The following is a 26,493-nucleotide window of genomic DNA, read 5'->3' on the forward strand; positions in this document are numbered from 1 at the left end:
ATATGATAGGCAATATGTGAATAATACTACAAGATTTCATCCTTGTCCTTCAAGAAACTAAGCCTAGGGAAAAAATCAGGGTGATGTAGTAAATGCTGTGAATTGATTCATTCAAGGTGTTATAAAAGTGAGTTAGCACTGAGTGCTTCTTAGATAAGGTGATGTCAAGGTGAGACCTAGGAAATACTAGATAGTCACCAGGTTAAAGAAAGAGGAAAGGTATGTGAGGTCGAGACACAACATGTCCATAGGCTGAGGTGCATGATATGTAGTGAAGCACTTGGCTACTACAAGAAATTTGATTTGGCAGGATCTTGAATGTGAATAAGTGGAATAAATAATAAATAAATAAATAAATAAATAAATAAATAAATAAAACATTTATAAAGACATGCTTAATATTTGTAGTTAATTAAGAAATTACTAGGATGGGGACATGTTTGTTAGATACTCACATTTACATCTTTTATTTATTTGAAAGGCAGGTAGACCGAAGGATAGAGAGGAAGAGAGAGAGAGAAAGAAAAGAAAAAGAAAGCAAGAGGGGCTAGCACTGTGGTGTGGCATGTAAAGCCACTTCTTGAAGTGCCTGCAACCCATATGGGCACCAGTTCTAGTCCTGGCTGCTCCACTTCTGATCTAGCTCTCTGCTTTGGCTTTGGCAAGCAGTAGAAGATGGCCCAAGTCCTTAGGCCCCTGCATCCAAGTGGGAAACCTGAAATAAACTTCTGGCTTCTGGCTTCAGATTGGCTCAGCTCCAGCCATTGTGAACATTTGGGGAGTGAACCAGTGGATGGACAACCTCTCTCTCTCTCTCTCTCTCTCTCTGCCTCTGCCTCTGCCTCTGCCTCTCTGTAACTCTGCCTTTCAAATTAAAAAAAATCTTAAAAAAAAAAAATAGGAAGGGAGGGAGGGAAGGAGGGAGAGACACAGAGAAAGAGAGAGAGAGAAAAAAGGAAGGAAGGAAGGGAGGGAGGGAGGGAGACAGGGAGGGAGGGAGAGGAAAAGAAAGAAAGAAGGAGGGAGAGAAAGAAAGACATCCATCTTCCATTATGCACTGGTTCACTCCCCAAATTCTCACACCAGCCAGGACTGGGCCAGGTGGAAAGTAGGAGCTGGGAACTCCATCTGGGTCTCTATAGCAGGGATGCAATTACTTGAGCCATCACTTCCTGCCTCTCAGAGTGCTCGCTAGCATGAAGTTGGAATTGGAAGTGGAGCTGGAACTTGAACCCAGGCACACCAATATGGAATATAGTCATCAGAAGCTGTGTCTTAGCCACTGCACCAAACACCCACCCCTGATAATCATATTTAGGATTTCTACATAAATTTATCAAATATCCATGTTAGAAATTAAACTCTGAAGAGCAGATCGACTAAATAATTAGGAAGCCTTGTACTCAAAGTGGAGAAAGGGCTCCTCTACTTCTCCAGCTATTTGTCATTTAAAGGCATCTACAAAATAGTCATTTGAAAAAAAAAATGGATCCATATAAAACAGAAGACATTGTCATATGCATTCAGTTTTCATTTACTAACAAATAGTAGGGGAAAGGTGATTCTTTTCAACTATTTTCTTGTTTCTGAAAACAGCAGGTCAGGAAGACAAGTCAAAGCCAAGGCTTGATTTGCTAGGATTAAAGGCTTTCAACAAGACTATTCAGAAAAGTTTAATACATGTGTTAAAACCCTAATATCTATAGGTAACTAAAAAAATGCTTAATGCTTGCCACTACTAATTATTTTAAAATCCAAGTGGTTTACTTCTTTTGCACTAGTTTGTTCTCAAAAGTAAGACTAAAAAGACATTATAGAAGTTGCAATTTTACATGATTAATTTGTTGCCTCCACAATTCAAGGTAAAGCTGGAGTCCTTCTTTCACATTCATTAGGAAAAGTAAGTACTCTTTAACTCCCCAGGTAAGAGCCCACAGATTTTTAGATTTTAGAGAGTATTAATGGACTCCTCTTTTAGCAGATAAAAAGAAGTGATTTTCTAAATTTGTAAAGCACCAGTTACTCAAAAAATCACTAATAAAATGTCAGCTGATGTGTTCTCAGTGTGGATACATAAACATCTAGGATGTGGATAGATAGGGTAGTTCATCAAGGGCATAAAAATGATGCAAAAAAATTGTAGTAGCATCTAACACGTCACAGTGGACTTCTTTCCAGAGAAATCAAACAGTTTGTCCCTAGTCTGTCTAAATAGCAAGAATAAATTCCAATGGACAATGACAGCTATATTCTTTCCTCCTTGGTAGATACGGAAACATGTTGAAAGAAATAATATAAAACACAAAGTACAAATTATTATGCACAAAATGACCTATGGAATCTATGCTGGGAATAAATTTAGTCTTTTGGTTTTCTGGAGTGTCCCTTAGGAGACTGTGCCTCTCTGTTTTTCAAATTATCCCAGAAAAGTGGGGAGCAGCATTGTGGCACAGCAGATTAAACCCTGCTTGCCACCCCAGAATCTGGTATCATTATTGATTCAAGTCCTGTCTGCTTACTCTGTTTCCAGTCCAACGCCATGCTAGTCCACCTGAGAACGCAGCAGACTATGGTCAGTGCTTGGGCCCCTGCCACCCACGTGGGAGACCTGAATGAAGATTCTGTCTCCTGGCTTCGGCTTGGACCAATCTTGGCCACTGTGGCCTTTTGGGGAGTATTCCAGCAGATGGAAGATCTTTCCCTTTGTCTCTACCTCACTATCTTTCTTTTGCTCTACCTTTCAAAATACACATGTCTTTAAAATAAAACTAAATTACCCACAAAACTTACCAAAGTTGTCATGTTAAAGCATTGCAACCTAGTGAACATGACTATTTACCTTTTCTCATAACAAAATATTAAGCAATAAATAACCTAAAGTTAGGAAAATTACTTTATCAAGGATTAAAATCTGTCAAACTAATGACACAGTAATAACTTAAAGAAAAAAAAACAGAAATCTGTGCTATTTAGAACAGAGCAAGAGTGGAGGTAATTTACTTTGGTAAAGAGATAACAATAACATTCTTTATGAAATTTTCCAGAAGTTACTACAGATCAAGCATTGTTTATTCCAAACCATAAAATCAAAAATTAATCTGTGAGCTTCACATGGAAATTGAGAATATGAAAATACTTCTGCTAAAGGTGTTCAGTAAAGCAAAATCCAAGAAGAAGTGAAATGCAAAAGCCTCCATCACAATTTAAAATGCAAGGATAGAACATCACAATGGCAAACCATATTTGGCAGGGGCCCAGATTCATTATTGCACATTGACCTGATTCACCCAGGCTGCTTCTCTATGCTGCAGGGCTCGGAACCTGCACAGTCCTCTGATAACTCAATAAAGGCATCCGCCTAAACACAGCAGCAGCTAAATAGGAAATAGGATACTTAGGGTGTTATAATGGAGCTCACAAAAAATAAAAAGTCTCTTCAAAATTATATAGATATCAAATAGAAAAATTAGAGAATGGCAAATAAGAGAATTAAAAGCAAAAGTCAGTATTGATATATGTTTGTGTGTATATGTTTATGCATATTTTCTTGGTTAATAAATGCTCTCACCATTTTTAAAGCATCAGGATTGTTGATTTTCTTACATACAAAGGACCAATAAAGAAAAATTTCATAAATAAGCTAGTATATAAATGTGATGCCAAGAAGCATATATATTTTTCCTCATATATTTACTTTGTTTATCAGATTGAAAGTTACAGAGTCCTCTGGGCTATTGAAACTACTATATTTCAAACCCAACTCAGTTAAACTTTTACTGTTTTCCTTAAATTTATTTGATAGTACCAGTTTCAGAGGACAATAAATGACTAAATCTCCATGAGCCAGTGAAACCCAGCCTTAATATTAGAGGCAGAATTTATTAGAAAAAATAAATTTTGTCATAGGAAGTATGGTAAACTCTTTGGATGTATATCTTAGTATTGAATCACCTGCAGAACAAATACTCAACTTCTATATAAAAATACCCACTTTTCAGAAATGGAATGAGAACCTACAGTGTTATTGTTAGTGACATAATTCTTGGTCCATGTTTCATCAACTGAAAACTTAAGTTTTTTTTTTTAACTTTTATTTAATGAATATAAATTTCCAAAGTACAGCTATGGATTACAAAGGGTTCCCCCCCATAACGTCCCTCCCACCCGCAACCCTCCCCTTTCCCACTCCCTCTCCCCTTCCATTCACATCAAGATTCATTTTCGATTCTCTTGATATACAGAAGATCAGTTTAGCATACATTAAGTAAAGATTTCAACAGTTTGCTCCCACACAGAAACATAAAGTGAAAAATATTGTTTGAGTACTAGTTATAGCATTAAATCTCAAAGTACAGCACACTAAGGACAGAGATCCTACATGAGGAGTAAGTCCACAGTGACTCCTGTTGTTGACTTAACAAATTGACACTCTTGTTTATGGCATCAGTAATCACCCTAGGCTCTTGTCATGAGCTGCCAAGGCTATGGAAGCCTTTTGAGTTCACCGACTCTGATCATATTTAGACAAGGCCATGGTCAAAGTGGAAGTTCTCTCCTCCCTTCAGAGAAAGGTACCTCCTTCTTTGATGGCCCATTCTTTCCACTGGGATCTCACTCGCGGAGATCTTTCATTTAGGTTTGTGTGTGTGTGTGTGTGTGTGTGTGTGTGTTTTTTCAGAGTGTCTTGGCTTTCCATGCCTGAAATACTCTCATGGGCATTTCAGCCGGATCTGCATGCCTTAAGGGCTGATTATGAGGCCAGACTGCTGTTTAGTACATCTGCCATTCTATGGGTCTGCTGTGTATCTCGCTTCCCATGTTGGATCATTCTCTCCCTTTTTGATTCTATCAGCTAGTATTTGCAGACACTATTCTTGTTTATGTGATCCCTTTGGCTCTTAGTCCTATCATTATGATCAATTATGAACAGAAATTGATCACCTGGACTAGTGAGATGGCATTGGTACATGCCACCTCGATGGGATTGAATTGGAATCCCCTGGAACTTAAGTTTTATCTTTAAATCTTAAATAACTGTGCCAGGCCCTGGCCATATGTTCATTGACCTTTGAAAATAATAGAGGATGGTATGACCTAACTAGATCCAAGCATAGAAGAAAAAGATCTGAGAGTGTAGGCAACCTTATTAGTTTGACTAAGCAAAGCAGTGTATCTGAGGACTAAAAAGTCAATTAATGACATTAAAGAGTCACAATAATCATCCACTAGTCTCCTCTTCTTGGGTCAAGGTACAGTTTAAGGGGGCAGCAATCTGGTGCAGCAGGTTAAGCTGCCATCTGCAGTGCTGGCATCCCCGCTGCTCCACTTCTCATTCAGCTCCCTGCTAATGTGCCCGGGAAAGCAGTGGAAGATAGCCTCGGTACTTAGGCCCCTGCACTCACATGGGAGACCTGGATGAAGTTCCTGGCTCCTGGATGAAGTATTGCTTGGCCAGCCCTGGCCATTGTGGCCATTGGGGAATGAACCAGCATACAGATTATCCGTCTCTCTGTAATTCTGACTTCTAAATAAGTCATTTTTAAAAAGATATTAAGAAAGAAATATAAAGATAACAAGGAATATATATTAAGCCAGTTCATGGGTTAATTTTTCTTCTCAAGTGGCAGCCAGAAGAACCAGCAGGCTCAGAGGTCCAGCACTCCAGACTTGACACAATATTTTTTGCCAAGCAGCTAATTAATAATGCTTGTGCTACTCAAGCCAAAATAAGTGTGTTACTGAACTGTACCCATCAAGATGTCCACTTAGGAGAGGCGTTATCAGAGTTTGAAGAATTTTCACAAAGTTTTGATGCAGCTATGAAAAGTATGGCACTGAGCAATTTGGATGTGATTCCACGTGTACACAAGGTTTTACCAGACAGCAAATGTCTGAATTTGATGCAAAGACATCAGCAAATGAAGATGCTTTTCACTTTGTCAGTTATGTTCCTGTTAATGATTGACAGTATGAATTAGATGGATTAAGAGAAAGACCGATTAAGGACATACAATCCGGATAACTGTATCAGTGCAGTGTGACCAGTTATAGAAAAAAGGATACAAAAGTGACTCAGCTAATCTCATTAACATAACATTCTGGTTTTAAAGCATTTAAAAAAAAACTTTTGTTATTATCTTAGCAATACGTATGGAACATCTAATTCTGATTGGATTCGTGCATTCAGGAAATCCATTACAGAATAATAGGACAACTTATCTTCAGAGAAGTTCAACATGTTGATATCTATTCAGTTCCATATTTTGTATTGTTTGATACTTGTACAAATATTTACTAGAGTTTTACTCTTGAGGGTTTGTCAATTAGTAAGTTAAATTTTCAATTTTGAGATAATTATACATTCACATTCATTTTTAAGAAATAATACTGAGACATCATGTGTATTCCACCTTGCAATGGTAACATCTTATGAAACTGCAGTACAATATCACCGCCAACATACGGACAATTACAGACAAGGTATAACAAATTCCATCACCTCAAGGATACCTCAGGTTTCTTTCCTTCCCCCATTAATCCCTAGTTTCATAAATTTTAGCATTTAAAGAATATTGATGTGTAAAGTTTATTAATGTATTATACAATGCATTAACATTTTTAACTCAGCATAACTCTCTGGAAATTCACTTTGGCTGTTAGTGTATCAATAGTATTTTTTATTGATGAATAATATTCTATGGCATGGATTTTTTTGCCTTTGCACTTATTCAGAGATATATGCATTGTCCCTCTTTTTTCTGTTTAGAATAAAACAGCAATAAACCTTTTATATAGTTTATAAAAAAAAAAAAAAAAACAAAGAAAAGTAAATTCAAGACAATCTCTTGGAGAAACCTTCCCTGATTCCCCAGAAAGGCACACTCTATATCTTGCTGTAGACTTGAAACACACCTGCTAATTCCCTAGGTCATAGTCCACCTGTTGATCTCTGCCGTGATGTGTCTCCCTTGCAGTGTTTAGTACATGTGCTATAATGGTCCTCATTGAATTATTTTTCATAAAGCCTGCTGATCCAATAGCTGAAGCCTCTTTTAAACTCAGACCACCTAGATTTATCTCAGCCACACTCAAGAGCCAGAACCTGACTTTATTTACAAGCCCACACTGAGGCTAATTCCTTGCCACTATTTGGAGTTGGGCTCCCTCTCCTGTACCATGTTCACATCTTGTAGAGATCATGAAGGTTTTATTTTCAAGAAAGAGAACAAGCGGTGGTTTTCTTTGCCAACACAGTCATTATGTGAATCAGCCTGCAGTAACCCCTTCACACAAGGTCTCCATTCTGGGGTAGCTCTACAGGTCCAACACTGCCATTCTGTACCCAAGGGGCCACTTGACAGAGAGACCTCCAGCAGTTCTTTTGAAAACATCTTTATTGGAACACCCACAAGATCTAAAAAGCTATTCCCTACTCTGAAGATAATTTAATGAGCAAATAGGATGCTTACCTTTGGTGAGATAGACAGTCAACAGATAGTAAGTATATTATAAGGTGAGATTGAAAGTCGTAACCGCTAAGGGTGAAGAAAGGCATGGAAGGGTAGACTAGGAGGAGTGTCAGGAAGCAGGGAAGATGGTTAGGAAAGATATCTCCAGCAACGTGATATTTGAACAAAAGAGTGCTGTTGGCCACCCAACAGTCTGCAGTCCCAAAGTATTCTCCCCAAGCCTCCCACTGAACATCTCCACCATGGCCACCGATGCAGGGTGGCGTCCAGTTGCCCCCATATCTCTATGACAGCACTGTAATAAGCCTCCATCTGTGGCTTATTCACAGGTTTGGAAATACAGAGAGAAAAGAAAGAAACCGGTGTCATTGTATAGTGCCCCGACGGAAAGCACAATGTTTTTCATTACTTCCAGCTCCCCCCACGGATTAATCATGATTAAATAGCCCTGGTTTACTAATTCGATCAGGCTTCTCCATCAAACATGCACTTCAGACACTTGGTATTCCATGGCAGTCGCATACCTCAAACATCTTTAGCAAAGCTAACAAACGATACTGGCCCTGGATTCTTTTCTCCCTAGAGACGCTGGCATCCTTCTCCAACTTGCTGAGCTCACGTTGCTTTCAAAAGAAGCTTTGCACTCACAAGAAAAACATGGAGAGCTTAGTATGTGACCCATGGTTTTTACAGCCATCCTACTATAATCAAAAAAAAAAAAAAAAAAAAAAAGGCAGGGGATGGTGGAGAGGGGCAGAAATTCAAAGCATTTTCACATTGACAGGAATTGGCAGGAATTGGCTGTTTTGACAAGGGAAAGTCGTGCGATAGGATTTTTTTAAGATAAATTAACGGAATGAAAGTGCTAAATTAAAATTGCAACATTGATTTCCTTTTTAGCTCAGCTGTGCATTATATGAAAGGGTCGGAGGAAGGATTTATTGCGGGCGATGAGTCTCTGTCGTCCACCAAGAGACCCGTGTATAAAATAAAGTTGTCCGCTTCAGACACCCTTTGTCTTGGAGGAAGGCTGTCTAGGTGGCCCACGGGTGGCAAAGGCACTGAAAGGAAATGGAAATTGATAATCGGTCCTGTTAGGCTGATTCTCTGCATGTTCAATTCATATCCCTTTGAAAAGAAGAGATTAAGATGAAACCTCATTGAGGAATACACATTTTGAAGAAAATAGAAACAAAGGTCCCTTCCGCAAGGCTATTGCAGTCGGTGTCAAATGTGAGAACACGACGACATAAACTTATAGGAAGAAAGGGCATTAACAAAATCCCCAGACAAAGAGGAGCTAATAGCAAATATATGCAGCCGCCTTTGTGGATGCTCACAGGAGAAGTGGTACAACTTGATTTACAAAGGGCCTGGATAATTATTTGTTACTTGGAGCCAACCCTGCCTCTCCCTCTGCAGAGGGCAGGCACTGACCATCTGCGTGTCTTCATTTTGCTTTTGTGTGGTTGAGAATTAGCCACATTTCTGCGTCTGGTAAGCTTTGCATGAAGAGATGTTTGAAGCACTGGCTTTGTTTTGTTTTAAATCTTTAAACTGCTCCCTCGGCTTCAGGCAGAGGATTACTGCACATCTAACCACAAATAAATTGAAATATCAGCTGAAGAGAGCGCATGTTGCTCACTGATGGAATAATGGACGGCAGGTGGTGGAGGGTTTTGTTTTCAGAAAAGCACAGGAGGCTACAAGTGACAAGAGTGATTTTGTGAGAGGGCTGAAACTGTCAGGATGAAGTCATGGGGGTCAGTAGTTCCTGAGCTGACCTTTTTAAACAAACCCCATGAAGACCTTTGCCTGGATCCTCACAGCAGCAGTGTATTCACGCCAGAAAGGCTGCCCCTCCCTTTAGATATCCGGAGTCGGAACAAAAAGCACATTTTCTACGGTAGGGCCCGTGTTCACTCGCGGGGTAGCCCGACACCCCCTCTCCTGTCAGCCGGTGACACACGATCCTAACTGCTCACCTGCTCCAGCACACACTCCGGCGTTTGAGCTATCCCTTAACACCGTTTCTGCAGCCTTTGATATCATCTCCCTGTCAACTCATGGAAATCAAGGCACTGGGCTGCGAAGCAGGACACTGGGTGCGCTAATTTCCATGCTGTTGCCTTGAACGGTCGGTCTTCTGGTGCAGAAAACGGTTACTGACTGCTGGGGACACACTGACGTGTTGAGATGTGTTGTGGGTGGCTTAAGAATTCACTTCTTCTTGATGTTCATAAGCTAGGATTCTTAAAGCACTAGTGTCAGGCTTTCTTTGCCAGAGCTGTTCTGCTTGGGCTCTAGTGTGCCACTAGAAATCACAGTAAACCAAGCATGCTAGGTAATGAATGCTTTTTGTTCCAGGTTGCTAATACTGGAAGGCAAGAGCCTTTTGTCTCCAAAGCCTTCAAGAAACCATAAGGGTTATGTTATCCCTCCTCTTTCATTAAAAACAATTTTTCAGAAAGATGAAGAGTCTGTCTGTGGTACACTAGAGGCCTCCGTCAGGGCGGCTGCTGTCTCTTGCCCAGGTAAGCGTGCCGAGAATGGAATCAGAACCCTCCAAACTTTTCGTCCATCTGCAATTGGCAGAATAATGTTCTCACTTCACTTAGATTTTCACATGACCTGGTCTAAACCACTGAAAAGTGAATTATTAAAAACAAACAGTTGTAAAAGCTTGGAAGCAGATAAATGTGATAGTAAAACTTAGATTATTTTTGCAATGTGTATCTTTATACCTCTCTAATCTTTTAAGCAGATAGTAAGAGAGAAATCTGGTGAACAAATCCTTAGATGAGAGCTGGTTTTTTAATGTGGCAGAAAACTAATTTAAATAAGATCCTAGGAGCTCAGTCTCCTGATTCCTGACTCAGTACTCTTCAGAGGATGCTGCTCTTCCCAGATGCTTAAACAGCCACTAATGCAGCTCATACAGTTAGACCTAATTGTTTTTAAAGATTTATTTATTTCACTTGAAAGAGTTACAGAGAGGCAGAGGCAGAGGCAGAGAGAGAGAGAGAGAGAGAGAGAGAGAGAGAGATGTCTTCAATCCACTGGTTCACTCCCCAAATGGCTCCAAAGACTGGAGCTGTGCCTATCTGAAGCCAGGAGCCAAGAGCTTATTCTGGGTCTCCCATGTGGATGCAGGGGCCCAAGCTCTTGGGCCATCTTCTACTGCTTTACCAGGCCATTGCAGAGAGCTGGATCAGAAGTGGAGCTGCCAGGACTCAAGCTGGTGCCCATATGGGATGCAGGCACTGCAGGCAGTGGCTTTACCCACTACACCACAGTGCCAGCCCCTTAATTGTTTTTAAAACTTGAGAGTTAGTGAGGGATGGGAGCAGGCAGGAAGGGAGAAAGTGAGGAGATACACACACACACACACATACACACACACACAAAGAGAGAGAGACCATGAAGGGCGCTCACATCTACTGCATTCCCCAAATGCCCACAGGAGTTTGGGTTGTGTAAGGACAGAAATCAGGAGCCAGGAGCTCAATCCAGGTCTCATGGGTGATAAGAACTCAATCACTTGAACCATCACCTCTGCCTCCAAGGACCTAAATTAGCAAGAAGCTGGAGTCAGGAGCCAGTACTGGGTGTTGAACCCAGGCACTCTAATGAGGGACACAGGCATCTTTATTAGTGTCTTAATCTGTAGGCTAAATGCATACCTCAGAGCCCATTCTTTGATACACTACCTATTCCTGGCTCTATGCTGAAGGCAGGAATCATGGAATCTATTTTGTACTCATCTATTGCTTCCTCCACATGTGTGCAGATATTTAAGTGGTTCTACATGTTGGGAAGCCAAATTTTCTAGCTTTAAAGAATCTCTATGTTCCTAAATTTGTATATATGAAATGCATGACGTTTGTATACCTTAAATAAAATTTTGAAAAAGAGTTAAAAAAAAATGAAAAGAAAGAGAAAAGGAAAGAGCATCCAGAGATGGGTAGGGACAGGGAGAAGATAGAAGGAGGAAAAGTTCATAGTGGAACCTGAAGATTACTTATGTGAAGAGAGTCAGGTATTCCCAGAGAAGGGCAGGCCAGCCTGGGCTGGCACACAGTGGATCTACAGGGAATGTCCTCATTTCCAGAGCTGTCTGGAAAGTAACCACAATATGAAGCAAAAAGTGACATTAAAAAAAGAAAAATCCATGATCCAACATGGGAAGTGAGATACACAGCAGACCCATAGAATGGCAGATGTCCTAAACAGCACTCTGGCCTCAGAATCAGCCCTTAAGGCATGCGGATCCAGCTGAAAAGCCCATGAGAGTATTTTAGGCATGGAAAGCCAAGACACTCTGCGGGGAAAAAAAAACCTAAATGAAAGATCTCCACGAGTGAGATCCCAGTGGAAAGAATGGGCCATCAAAGAAGGAGGTACCTTTCTCTGAAGGGAGGAGAGAACTTCCACTTTGACCATGGCCTTGTCTAAAAATTATCAGAGTCAGTGAACTCAGGGGTCTTCCATAGCCTTGGCAGCTCATGACAAGAGCCTAGGGTGATTACTGATGCCATAAACAAGAGTGTCAATTTGTTAAGTCAACAACAGGAGTCACTGTGCACTTACTCCTCATGTAGGATCTCTGTCCTTAGTGTGCTGTACTTTGAGATTTAATGCTATAACTAGTACTCAAACAGTATTTTTCACTTTATGTTTCTGTGTGGGAGCAAACTGTTGAAATCTTTACTTAATGTATGCTAAACTGATCTTCTGTATATAAAGAGAATCGAAAATGAATCTTGATGTGAATGGAAGGGGAGAGGGAGCGGGAAAGGGGAGGGTTGCAGGTGGGAGGGACGTTATGGGGAGGAAGCCATTGTAATCCATAAGCTGTACTTTGGAAATTTATATTCATTAAATAAAAGTTTTTTAAATAAAGAAAAATCCAATAAATACATATAATTATCATAAAACTGCAAAAGAAGGAGAAAGTAAAATTATATGCTGTTAAAAATGAAAATTGAACTCATACAGGAGGGAATTTAGGAATAATAATGTTTTAGACATAATTCATTAACAAAAAACATCTAGAAGGGATAATTTCTAATTAAATAAAACCTACCCCAACTTTCTTATGTTTTTATTTATGTTTATTTATTTGAGATGGAGAGAGAAAGATATTTTCCATCTGCTGAGTCACTTCCCAAATACCCCATCACAGATACGTATAGGCCCAAAGCCAGGAGCCAAAATTTAATCCAGGTCTCCTACATGAATGTCAGGAACCCAAATACCTGAGCGGTCGCCTGCTACCTCCCAGTGTGTATATTAGCAGGGAGCTAGTCAGAAGCTGGAGCTGGAATCAAACCCCGGTACTCCCATGTGGGATGCAGGAATCTTAACAAGTCTTAACTGCTAAGCTGTATTCTTTCCCCCATATTTAAAAAATATATAACCAGTAATCGTTGACAGAATTGAAAGCAAATTTTAAAATTCACTATTAAAAGGATATCAGGAGTGGGTAGTTTTGTATCTGAATAGCTAATAGTTTTTCAGATGTTCTCTGTTATTTAAACGATTCTAGTTTCTGCTTATTACTTATTGAATTCTGTATTTAGTGGAGAGTTAAGCTTGTGATTATAAAAAAATTGAAAGTATGTCATTGTAAAAACTAAAAGAAAAACAAGAAAAGGGTGGGAGTAAGTGAAGGAGGAGGGTAGGGTCGGAAGTACCATTATGTTCTTAAATCTGTATATAGCAAATACATGAAATTTGTTCCCTTTCCATAAAGTTTTAAAAGAAGTAGATAATTCCCCCAAAAATCAGTGAATCAAGTTCAACTTTAACATGAAAATATAAAAATATTACATTAAAGAAAATTATAGACAATGGTTGTAGACTAATTTTCCACTTATGATTAAAAATGCAAAACTTCTACACAAAACATTAAAAAATTTACCTTTGACATTATAAGAATAAAAGTTTCATGCAGTCCTCATGCAATGGACTGACGTTTTCTTCTAATTGTCCTTGTATTAACTTGTGGAATATGGGAAGGTCCCAGTATATAGGGTGAATTAGTGTGTGGGGAAACTGATGAGTGCTTGACCCTTGCATAAGTGACCCCTGCAACCAGACAACTGTAAGGAAGCTTTGCTTTAGCTCGTGATTCTGGGTGATGTTCTGCGAACACTATTCAGGAAAGAGATCTTTGCTTATCCATGTATTCAGATATATTGAAAGCAGTAGATAAATGAGTACCACTTGATGCTGATAAGGCATTCAATCAATAAAGGTTTCATTTTGGAAACCTGCTAGTGTTAAAATCTTCAACCTGTCAGGATGCTTTCTATCCCCAGGGGCCTGGGATTGCTTCTTCACAGACCTTCTAGAGTAGGTATCAGGAGCCTATAACCAAAACCTGTACTTGATCTGCACTGTACAACATGGCAGGAAACAGACTGTATACAGAAACTAAGTCTGTGAGAAAAGCCTCCCAAATGAGGTAGTAGATTCCTGAATTGTTACTTCACACCAGCTATATACTGGATTTCAAAAAGTTCAAGGAAAATGGAGTTAAAAATAGTTTGTTTTGGTACAAAAATAGAAATCCAGGTGTGTTTTTTTTCATAATATGCACATTCCATGAATTTTTGAAGACCCTGTTGTATGTGGTTTTCAAAATTTTTGTACTAAAATTAACATATAAGTTTTCCATGGACTTTATTTTTAATTTGAACGGCAGAGAGAGAGAGAGAGCTCCCAAAATGACTACCCTCCAAAGGCCCACAACAACCAAGGCTGGGCCAGGCGAAATGCAGGAGCTCTTTGGGAATTCATTCCAGGTCTCCCATGTGGGTAACAGGGACCCAAGTACTTGAGCCATCACCACTGCCTTCCAGAGAACACTTTAGCGGAAAGGTGGAATCAGTAACAGAGCTGGGACTTGGATTCAGATCCTCCAAAGTGTGATGCAGGCATGTAACGTTAAAGCCTTATGTGATGAGGCCACACATGTAGACAATTCAAATTCCAAGGAAATAAAAACCTCTCACAATATTTATTAATAAGGAAGAACAAAGGAAAGCATAAAGAGAAAGCCACATCACCAGACAGGACAACAGCAACAACACTGAAGAGAAGCCCCGGGGACTCCTGGAGACAGCATTTGGGCTCCAGCTAGGAAAACTGCGACAGGAAGCATCCTCCTGGTGGATGGGATTGCAACTTGTGTGCAAGGTGGGGAACTTAAATACTAGTTTCACATCAAGTGACTTTAACTTATTTATGTCTGTCTGTCTGTGACTTGGCTGTGGTTGTCTGTCAGCACTGGCCGAGTTCCAACAGAGGCCATGCAGGCAAAAAATGTTTTAGAAACAGCACACTTTCCCTGGGGAGAAGGGCCAGCCAGTTCTCCCAAGGGAACTGCACACCTCTCTCATTAATCATTACTGACATGGCCACACTGCAGACATAAACATAGAGGATTCTTAAAAACTACTTTATTAACCCGTTAGGGCATCACAAAAGGTGTCTAAAATGCTACACCAAACACCCACAGCCACCATGACCCGTTTCAAGGACACGGATATATCCAGGTCTCTTAAGCTTGTGTCTGGGAAAGATGCACCAGAGCCATGCTTTCCAGGGTTCCCATGGTATGGTCAGCTTGGGTGTCCTCACGGATTGGGATAGAGTCAATGCCTAGAATTTGTCGGTGCTCAGTAAACACTGCTTTACGGTATCTGAGTCATGCAGACAGAAGACTACCCAGGCTCTCAGATCACTTCCACTGACTCAGCATCTATAGTCTGTGTAGCTAGATCTCCTGAATTGCAATATCTTATATGTTAGGGCAAAAATCAATATTTTATTAACTCATTAACATTTTACTGCACTTACTCCTTTTTTGTTATATCATATGCCAGTACCTAGTTTATCTTTTATGCATTTGTTTTTTGCTTCTACCAGAGGGTAGAATTTATAAAGCAATTGGCTTTTCTACCTCTGTGCTTGTGTGGGTTTACATTTACATTCGTGGTACATATTTTATACACACATATATTCATATTTTATATACATATTATATATATTTATTTATGGTAGGCCTTAGAGACTATGAATACCCACTCACTTTAAATGCTTGATGAAGTATTATTTTTATGGGTTTTCAAGGTTTATAAAGTCCCACCCTTCACTATCTCTTACCAGCTGTTGATTACAGATTCTCCAGCTACACTGATGCCTTATTTTTCCAGAGCCAGCATACCTGCTGCTGCTGCCTCTAATATACATAAAGTATTTCTTTGCCTTTTTATACATTGGTTTCATTTTTCTAGTGCAGTTTCTCCCATACTCACTGACTTCTGCATTAAAAAGACAGGTCTACAAAAGGCATCACCACAGTTATTCCAAAAATATTTTGCTTTTTCAATTCACAGATAGACAGATTGAAACATAGTGTGTGCAGCAGTAAACACTTGTTCAACTCTAGGGCACCTCTGCTCTGTTCATTCTACCTAGACCTGCAGGTGATACTTGGCACCTAAGATCCTTCTGGAGATGTGAGACTTCTAGGCTTAGGGCCATTCAGTAAAGGGTAGCTGTTTAGGTAGCTTGATTTTAAAGGGACAGAGTTTTAATCTGTGTTTTTGATTATAAATATTTTCCTATGTATATTTGTCTAAGTGTATGTCTTCTTTAAGCAATACAAATGGAAAAGAACCTACTCTAATGAAAGCTAGCATTATAGTTTTAATTCTTGGTAGAAAGTTAATATAGTTTAATTTTTGAAGGGTATTAATTTTCCAGAACTAAATTTAAAAGTTTTATATTCTCAGAAATAAAAATCTATATTCTCAACTATAGGCCATGCTTTCCTGCTGTGAACGAATATTTCTTTCTTATTATGTGCTTAACTATATTTTAGAAGCAGGCCTGAGGTTTGCTTATCATATTTCTATCTGTTTAGTCATTACACATGAATTCTCCCAAAGCATAAATTTGTTAGCTACCATTCTAGATTATAATTTGAGATTCATATTTAAAAATAATGGGATACTGTTTTGGCCATAATAACAGTTATAATTTTATTTCTTCACAAGCTTTTTAAATAACATTTCCCATTAGTGTGCCTTTTAAGACAATATTTGTTTTAAGAACACTTTTCTGATTATGCAATGTGTGCTCACTGTAGAAATTAGAAAAATAAATTAATATAAAAATCACCTTTATTCTCACTCCTTAGAGATCCCACAGTGTACGTGTGTTTTACATATAAACCAATCACTTCTTAAACTAAATTAAAATACTTTAACTTAGATGGCTCTAACCTTTTTCTTTCACTTAAAATATATATTATGGAAGCATTTTACAAACTTCATATATTCCTCCAAAGCATCATTCTCTCTCTCTCTTTTTAAAGATTTATTTATTTATTTGAAAGGCAGAGTTACAGGGAGGCAGAGAGAGAGGTCTTTCATCTGCTGGTTCACTCCCCAGATGGCCGCAACAGCTGAAGCCAGGAGCCAAGAGCTTCCTCCAGGTCTCCCATATGGGTGCATGGACCCAGGGACTTGGGCCATCTTCCACTGTTTTCCCAGGCCATAGCAGAGAGCTGGATTGGAAGTGGAGCAGCCAGGACTCGAACCAGCACAAATATGGGATACCAACACTGCAGATAGGTGCTTTAACCTGCTGCGCCACAGTGCTGGCCCCTGCATCATTCTCTTTGTAATGAACACTTAGGACTCTGAAGAATGAATACAAATTAGCTGATCTTCTTTTTTGAAATTTAAAAACAATAAACTCAAAATATTTTTGACAACAAACTGTAGAACTCACAGAAGCCAATTCTGCCCCATCAAAAAATTTCTCTCAAACATAAACTGATGCCAGACCATAAAAAAGAGGTCAGAATAGGTGAGAACCCCAAAGTCAGCAACCAGCTTACTTGTCTGTGTTGACAGGAAACACCTAGGAAGATTAGCACACAGTCAGGCTCCCCATTGTGTTGTTGTGTGTAATAAAACTGTTGAATTGCCAGTGGTAGCTTCTTTGGCTAAGACACCCTATTTACACTAGAATCTTTTTTTTCAGTAGTGAATAGATTGTATTTAAGTTATAAACTTGGAAAGGAGAGGTAAAAGGATTACTGGATGTGAGAGATGAATGACGAAAAGCAGTAAATCCTGTGTGATCAGAAGGATAAATCTCGCGGATTGTCTGACCTAAGAGATGGATTACAATGGCTGTGAAGTGGGAGACAGTTTACTTAGGTATTTAGAGCTGATTTGCATTTTGGGAATATATTCGTGTATCCACATACACAGTTCCATCACTGGATGACTAACAGGAATCTATGGTATTTGCTTATGATTTTATTGATTCTAATAAAATATGACATTATATTTTTGAATCATTCTAATTCAGGGAAAACCTACTGTTCCTAGAATTGTTGGTTGACATAACATACATCAGTCACTAAAAAACATAATGATGCTGTGTTGTTTTGACATTGCCCTATGAATCTTTCTTACTGCAGCTCATTCTGCCTTAGAAAAAGTATCTCGAAGAGGCAGTGCTAGAATTACCCCTGCACACTGATTAACAGACATTTCTCTAAGGAGTAAGTAAATCTGTCAGATGTTCATGTATTACTTACACAAAGACATTCATTCAGAAAAACTAGAGGGAAATCATGACCCTAAGAAAGTGGTCAGGGTGTGAGTAGTTGGCCCAGCAGTTAAAGACACCAGTTAGGCAGCCTTCATTCCACATCAGACTACTTGGGTTTGATTCCCAGCTCTGGATCCTTATTCCAGCTTCAGCAGTGATGGCTCAAGTAATTGGGGTCCTGCCACAATGGAGTCCTGGACTGGGTGACTTGTTTCTGGCACCAGCCTGCCCCAGCCCTTGCCTTGGTGGGCATTTGAGGTATACCAGCAAATGAGCGTTCTCTGTCTCTTTCGGATAACTAAATTACAAAAAATCATTTACATGATCAGAACATGATTTTTTTTTGAAGGAACAAATGTTGCTTTTTTATTTTTCTCCTTGAACTCATATTGGAAGATTGAGAAGTGAGAGTACATATAGTACCTATTCTTTAATTTAAAAAAAAATGGAAGGGGAAATGAAGATGAGAAAAAACAAGGTCACCTATCCCAAAAGCTTTCACATCTGACTTTAACCCAAATTAGTAATATCTGACAGTGTCCCATCTCATCTTCTCTTTCTTTGAGATACTCATACATTGTTTTCTGTAATAAAACTGGAAATAGAGCAATGTTTGTTCCAGCATTTCTTTGATGGTAAACCTTTTGAAGTTTTACACTTATAACATGTGGACTTTTATTTATAAGTAGAATTTTAGGAATGATGATGTTATTTGCACATAGCAAAGCTCTGAGAGCAATGAGACACCATTACTAAGGCTACTAACAGTAAGGAGAAAGACACCGAGAACTCAGGCAAGAGGTACCTGAAGAACACAATACATTTTATCAACTCTGTCACATAAATTTTCCATGTTTGAACATTTCTGAAAAAGGATGTCTTAAAATTGACAAGAAAGTTTTAATAACATGTTCAACAATTTATTTGTTCATAGTTTCCTCATCGGATGAATAAAAACAATATATGATAGCATCTTAAGTGTAATGAAATACTGTGTTCTACTTTGAACTTACACTAGACAAAGGTAAAATTATCCATGGTTTTGGCAGTGTTTATAACTGACACTCTAATACTTCTACATAGACCACGATAGGCAGAGAAAATAGAAAGATCTTCCAAAAAGGAGATTTGAAAAGTTCATCTTGATTTTATTCAGAAACTCACCTCCTTGAATTTCAGTAATGGGGTCCTGGGCATGGTGGAATGGTAAATCCCACAAATAATCTCCCCAAACTCAGTTGATTCGTTGAATATACCTCTTCCTCCTCGACTAGTGTATTCCCAAAGCTTGAAGAGTAACCAGGTAGATCGTTTGTTACATATCCTTATCCTCCCTTTCTGATAGTCAACAGTGAAAAAAAAAATCCCAAATCAAATAGAAGTAGTAACACAAGTACTCAGGTAATCCCTAAATTAAATAAACATCCCCAGATGACAGAGAACCTACCCTACATTAAATGTCTATAGAATAGAAAATATATTGCATTAGCATGTAAATGTCTTGCCTGTATTGATAGCTATGTATTGTATGAGTATGTGTATACACACATACAATAAGTCTTTAATTACATGGTTATGTGTACTTAAAAAGCTTTGGTTATGATGTTCTAGAACTACTCTAAAGAAGGCAAGAAGGTACAATTAAAGTTTCTTTCTGCAGTAACAGAAATGAGGGAGAAAGTTCTTGAGGTTTGTAGCTTTCTTTTAAATAGATTCTTTAAAAATACCTAGTGACCTACATTTATTGAAAGAAAAACAGTCAACTACAATTGTAATTGTTATCTTGTCAGGTATTTATTAATAGACAGGCTGCTGTCATCTTTGTTTAAATGCTCTAAGTTGACAGAATTTCATTTACATTAATGGGTGGAAAGTCCTTTTCTTACTTGTCCAACAAACTGGAGACAAAGTGCCTGCCAATGTTTTAATTTCTTTTTCATGTTCTGGTTAGAGAGTGAGAAGAATGCTTTCACTCCACAGTGTCATGAATATGATAATCTATGGAAATCACGGAAAAGCAGGTACTTAAGTTAAGCATATACTGTACTACGGGAATCCCTGATGAATTCAAGTCTCTTCTGTTTAGAGAAGATGTTGTTGCCTGTGAAGTGACAGACTGCCAGATGTTCATGAAGTAGCACGGTAATGGGCTCAGATCTTAGCGTCCTCCCCTACCCCCATAGATGACAGCATTTACTTTAGGCAAGAGAATGGTCCTGCTTTCATTCTTTAAGCACTGCTGTGTACATTTACTCTTCAACTATCAGATGTTCATTTACTTAATTTTACTTATTTAAATATGTGGAGCATAAAATTACATAACTATATGAGCAATCCTGACTTTACATAGTGTGTGCAATCTAAATGTGAAATAAAGCAATTCTCCATCGTGTAAAATATGCTTAATCCATTGAATTCCCTTAGAATTAGAAAATATTCCCTTAGAATATTAGAAAAAAATGATTTGATGGCCGGACAAGAAATGTTTACTCTAGCATAATGTTCAGCATACAGAAAATATTTTAAAGCCCATATTTAAAATAAATAGCTTAGGATAATTTTACTGATATTTTATTTGTAAATACACAATGTTAATAACCGAAAGAAACATCTAATTCATTACTAGAATTTCTTTAATAATAATATCAATAAGCATTTATATGAAATAATGTTGATGAAAAGAATTCTTAGGTGCCTACTATATATCAATTTCTAACTTCATTTGAATAATTTACATAAACTAAATCTTGCTATAACATTATATTATTCCAATTTTTTGAATGAAGAAACTGATATCTTATGAAAGTTAAACAAAATATGACCAGGTCAAAAATTTAGTGAATAACACAATTGAGAATTGGAAGCCAAGTCAAGTTCAAAGACTACAGCACTCAGAAATGTACTGCTATCTAGAACGTTCTTTCATTTGAGAATGTACAATGAGCCCCACATTGTCCAAAGTTATGGAGAAATATCAGTAAACAAAGTTGCTGAGCACACTATTCTGCCCATTCTAGAGGGGATGAAGAGAAAAAAAATAAATGAATAAACAATGTGAGCATTTTTTTTAAATGCAGATGTGGAGAGTGTAACTTGGAGGGCCTCCTTTAGATTGGGAAATCAGGAATGCTTCTCTGAGGAGGTAACATTTAAATTTTTTAAGAAAGGTTTATTTATTTGAAAGGCAGAGTTATAGAGAAAGGGAGAGACAAAGAGAGAGATCTTCCATCTGCTAGTTCACTCTCCAGGTGGCCACAACAACCAGGCATGGGCCAGGCTAAAAGCTGGAGCCAGGAGCTTCTTCCAGATGTCCCACGTGGGTGGCTCTCTGCTGCTTTCCCAGTGCACTGACAGGCACATAGCAGGGAGCCGGGTCAGAAGCAGAGCACCTGGAACTCCAGCCAGTGCTCTGATACAGGAAACCCAAGTCATAAATAGCAGCGTAACCCCCTGTGTCACAATGCCTACCATCAGGATCCTTTTAAGACATGCGAAGTTCACAGTTCAATATTTGATTAAATAAGTTAATCAAATTTCTGGGTATATGAATCTGTAATATAGTATAAAGGACAGGAAAGAAATTTGACAGCTGTGAACATAAATGCTATTGAAGCTATTGGTGAGAATGAATCACTAGAAACAGTATGTTTATAGGTAGATATAGAAGAGCATCCTGGATTGAGCCTTAGATATTCTTTTTCTAAATATATGGAATTTCTTTTATCTTTAAACAATTTATTCTTATTTGTATTATCTACTTGAAAGACAGAGACAGATCTCCCACCCACTGGTTTACTCCTCACATGCCTGCAACAGCCTGGGCTGGACCAGGCAGAAGCCAGGAGTCAGGAACTTAATCCAAGTTTTCTAAGTGGATGGCAGGAACCGAATTACTTGAGTCGTCATCTGCACCCTGCCAGTGTGTGCTTTAGTAGGAAATTGCAAAATCAGTAGCAGAGTTAGGATGTGAACCCAGGCACTCTGATGTAGGGTGCAGGCCTCCCAAGTGGTGTCTTAACTACTATGCCAAATATCCACCCTGTTTGGAAGCAGTATGGGTTACATAGATTGAACGTTGCTGAGACATAAAGTTAGCCTCCGAAGATTGCTACCAGATTTGCAAAGTAAATGTTGGCCCTGCTGTGGAAGCATTTCAATGGCTTGTATTGGAGGACAAAGCCCTGAAAAGAATATGTTGAGGAGTGAATAGAAAGTGAGGATTTGAGGACAGATACTAACAATGCTTAAAAGGGGTTTGAAAAGAAATAGATAAATGATGCCTGGAAGTGTCTGTAGTTGAAAGATGGAAAAGATTAAAGCATATCTGTGTGCTATTGGAAATAATCCAAAAATTAGGGTGAGTTCTGAGATGGTCAAAGAGAGAAATCACACAGATTTCTACAGATGGTCAAGAGGGTATGTGAGACAGAGTCCGTGAGTGGATTCTCTGTAAGGCTCTAAGATAGTTCCTGTCACAACAGAGGAGATGATGGAGAGTGAGAGTACAGATTAGAGGGACTAATGATATTTAGAATAGAATAATGATTTTAGTATTTTCAATTGCTAATATGAGGCAAGATCATTAACTCAGAATGAAAAGAAATGGCATTTTAGATTTGGTGGAGAGAAGAAGATATGAAAATGTCATTTTGTGGAGGGAAAATGATGAAAATTAACACTGCTAACATACCTTGGCTTATTGGGCAACATTGAGTATCCATTTGTTATTCTTGTGGGTTTGGAAATGGAGCAGTATTATTCACCAGCCATTTTCAATTTCTAATATATAGTTACAGAACAATTGGTCTTGACAAGAACTAAGATTTTGCCTGGTGAGTACAACAAAGGGAGAGTAAGATTAAGATTAGACCTTGAGCAAATAACCAGATAAGTATCTATCATTGCAGATGGTAATAAATGTTTTCTATATCTATCTGAATATTTGTTTATGTATAATCCTTCTGCCCTCTATTATGTCTTCAGTGCCTCACATACTGTGTGTGCTAGACAAACAGTGGACACTTGATGATTATTTCTGAGAAGTAAGCCTTTTCAAGGACATAACTTATTAGATCTTTCTTTGATTTCCCACCCCTGAAATATCAAAAACCTTACAGTATTATTGAGTAAAATAGGAGCCGAAAAGCTCAAGAAGGACAAAGCCAGTCAATGTAGAGGAGAAGCAGTGGTCTCTGAGTTGACAGACACAGATTTATGATGAATTTTGTTCTTTGGATGTTTAGTACTGTTCTGCATGCAGAAGCTAATGTTTAAGGAGCACTTTGTCAAATACATAAAAGATATTTCCCATATTAAATATTTATTGTGGTATGGTAATTAATTATATTAGAAAATTCTTTCCTGTCATCTAACAAAACTTGCACTTGCTTTCATTTCCCCTATAAGATAAATTTGTTGTTTATCATAGAAACTCTAAAAATTGACATTCAAAATAATGACCATTTTATTCCAATATGTCTGAATTATAACTTAAAATAGGGTTTTTGAATAGATCAAAATGTAATGGTTAGGTTATGTGCCATACTTTCAGGTAAAAAGACTCAAAGCAGTCATCCCAGTGTTTTTTATAGGAAGATATTAGGCACTGCATTGAATAAATATGGATAAAATAATTAATCTACTCCAAAGATAATCTGAGTCCTATTTTTTTATACTTAAAGAAAATCCATTTCCTCATCATCTCATTTTTCTGTTTTCCTTCCCTCCAATCCCATTGTGTGAAATAATTTTTATTCCATTTCCTCTCGTTGGATTTTGCCCTTGACATTTATGCAGCATTTAGCTATGAAAGTAGTAGCATTTTGAAGATAGAGTTCAAAAGCAAATTATTTCACCCAAGTCTTCCTAAGGCACTGGAAGCACTGTAGCTCAAGAAGTCTTTCTTTTTATGTAGTTAATATTTTGTGACATTTTCATAATTCAGAGTACTCACTTCATTTTTATATTATATTATTATATTTTATTATATTCAGCATAAATCAGATTTATGCTCAATATAATAATGTAATACATTTCTATACTGCTTTACAGTTTTCAAAATAGTATTAGCTGTATTTTACTAATCTATTAGTGCTTTCCCTGTTTCAAACATTCATTGTGAAGAGCAAATGGGCGGGTGATTACTGATATTTCTGTCTTACGCAAATGAAAACTGAGGCACACCAAAGGCATGTGCTTTCTCTGCATCATTTAGTTAATCCCTGCAGCTAAGATCAGGGATCATTTTGCAAGTGGCACTGCTTTCATAGAAGGTTCCGTTTTCCCTAATATCCTGAAATTCCAATATATATATCCAATACAACTACAAGTATACATGTATTTTATTTTTAGTTGCTTGGTGATTTCATTCTTGTTATCACTTCTAATATTTGTGTGATTGCTTTCCATAGAATATGTCTCAGTGAGTTTGCATCTATACATTAAACTTTTTAAAGCTAATTATAATGTAGAGTTGGCTGCTACCTATGAATTTCTAATTCATGAAAATTATAATACCTCTCATTTCAAAAATATTTTATTCTATTAATTATATATACAGATTTCATTATTTAGTAATGAGATATAATAGCTCTGATATCTTTGGTTATACCTTTCAACAATGAGGCCTGAAGCAGTTTGTGAACTCATTCAACCATGGAAGTTTGGATAAATGTTATCCAAGCTTTCTGTGCTTTGCAGCTTAAATAAGCTCCGAATTTTGTATGGTTAATTTGGGGGTAGGGGAGAGTTATAATTATGACTCAATGCAATATTTTATCCACAGACAGTGTGATTCTACCTGGGCATAAAACACAGGGATTTCTTACCGTGAATTTGAAAACAAAACAAAATATATAACTGGAAGGGGCCTCATAGATCATCTCAAACCCCTGATTTTAAAGAAAACTGAGATGCAGAGGGAACACCACCCTGCTGTGGGTCAAAAAACTAGCTCCTAGCAAGGCTAAGCTCAGAGTCTCATCTCTTAACTCTCAAGTGAGTACTATTTCCAATATGCCACGTTGCCCCCCCCCCCCAGCAAAGTGCCTCCCATGGGGCATTGCTTCTTGAAGATGAAGTATATTAAATTCACATTTGTCTGCTAATCATTTTCTCAGCAGCTCTATGGTATTTCATTAACTGCTGCATGTAACACTGTGGCCTTTCACCTGTATTAACTTGAGCTCATTAAACTTGAGGCCAGTAATAAACAGGACAGAACTAATTCAGATATTTTGCCTGGTATGTGTTCAGCATTTTTTTTAATGATTTCCACTGTGTGGGATATTTTCCTCTTCAGTATCAGGGAGCATAGATTTCAAGAAAAGCAGGACCTATGTAATATGTCTCTTTATATCCATAAAATATATTAAATACTTACCAATACAAAGCTTCATGATGACTACAAAGAAATATGAGTGACAATGTAGAATAGGGTCTGGCATTTGGCAGGCTGGGATTTGAATCTTGGATCTATTATTTATTATTGAGAGACTAGGAAAAAGTTACTTCACCTTTCTGAACCTCAGTTTTATCTTCTGCAAATGGACGTAAGAATTCTACCATATTGGCTTGCATTGAAGAGGAAATTATAGATTCTTGTACTTTGCAAAGCATCTGGTATATAGCAGTGCTCAACAAAAGTGCTGATGTTGGTGGAGATGAAAAGGAAGAAAATGATGATGATGAAAATGTAGTTCCTTCCTTCATAGAACTTACACTTGCCTCTCACTACAACTTATGTTGAGTAATTTTGTTTCTCTCATATCTCTCCCCTTCCCTATCATCACTACAAAAAACAAGCAAAGATCCTCCACAGTACAAGGAAAGAAAAACGAACTCTATTTCACCCTCCTACATTCCCCATTAGCACTGTGTTATGTTCATTTGGACCAGTAAGTTACTTTTTCAAAGCTTATAGACTATGCAGCCCTATTAACTCAAGTTCCAAATTTTGAAGAAGGTTTGAGTTCGTGACTGAGCAGGGAATAGAGAGTAGGGAGAAGCATTTGTAGAAAGATGACCCACAAGGAGATAGAAGTCAACAACAGGAGTCACTGTGCACTTACTCCTCATGTAGGATCTTTGTCCTTAGTGTGCTGTACATTGTGATTTAATGCTATAACTAGTACTCAAACAGTATTTTTCACTTTGTGTTTCTGTGTGGGAGCAAACTTTTGAAATCTTTACTTAATGTATGCTAAACTGATCTTCTGTATATCAAGAGAATCGAAAATGAATCTTGATGTGAATGGAAGGGGAGAGAGAGTGGGAAAGGGGAGGGTTGCGGGTGGGAGGGAATTTATGGGGGGTGGAGCCATTGTAATCCATAAGCTGTACTTTGGAAATGTATATTCATTAAATAAAAGTTAAAAAAAAGAAC

General features: G+C 38.0%; 1 protein-coding gene and 1 pseudogene across 1 annotated transcript in view; both read left to right on the forward strand.

Moving 5' to 3' along the window:
* LOC127493512 (ubiquitin carboxyl-terminal hydrolase isozyme L5 pseudogene) overlaps nucleotides 1-13,124 on the forward strand; it is a 52,416-nt pseudogene extending 39,292 nt beyond the window's left edge.
* DPYD (dihydropyrimidine dehydrogenase) overlaps nucleotides 1-26,493 on the forward strand; it is a 962,084-nt gene that overhangs the window by 904,408 nt on the left and 31,183 nt on the right. The gene's annotated exons all lie outside the window — the stretch shown is intronic.

The sequence above is a fragment of the Oryctolagus cuniculus genome, chromosome 7 (assembly GCF_964237555.1).
Source record: "Oryctolagus cuniculus chromosome 7, mOryCun1.1, whole genome shotgun sequence".
Classification (NCBI taxonomy): domain Eukaryota; kingdom Metazoa; phylum Chordata; class Mammalia; order Lagomorpha; family Leporidae; genus Oryctolagus; species Oryctolagus cuniculus.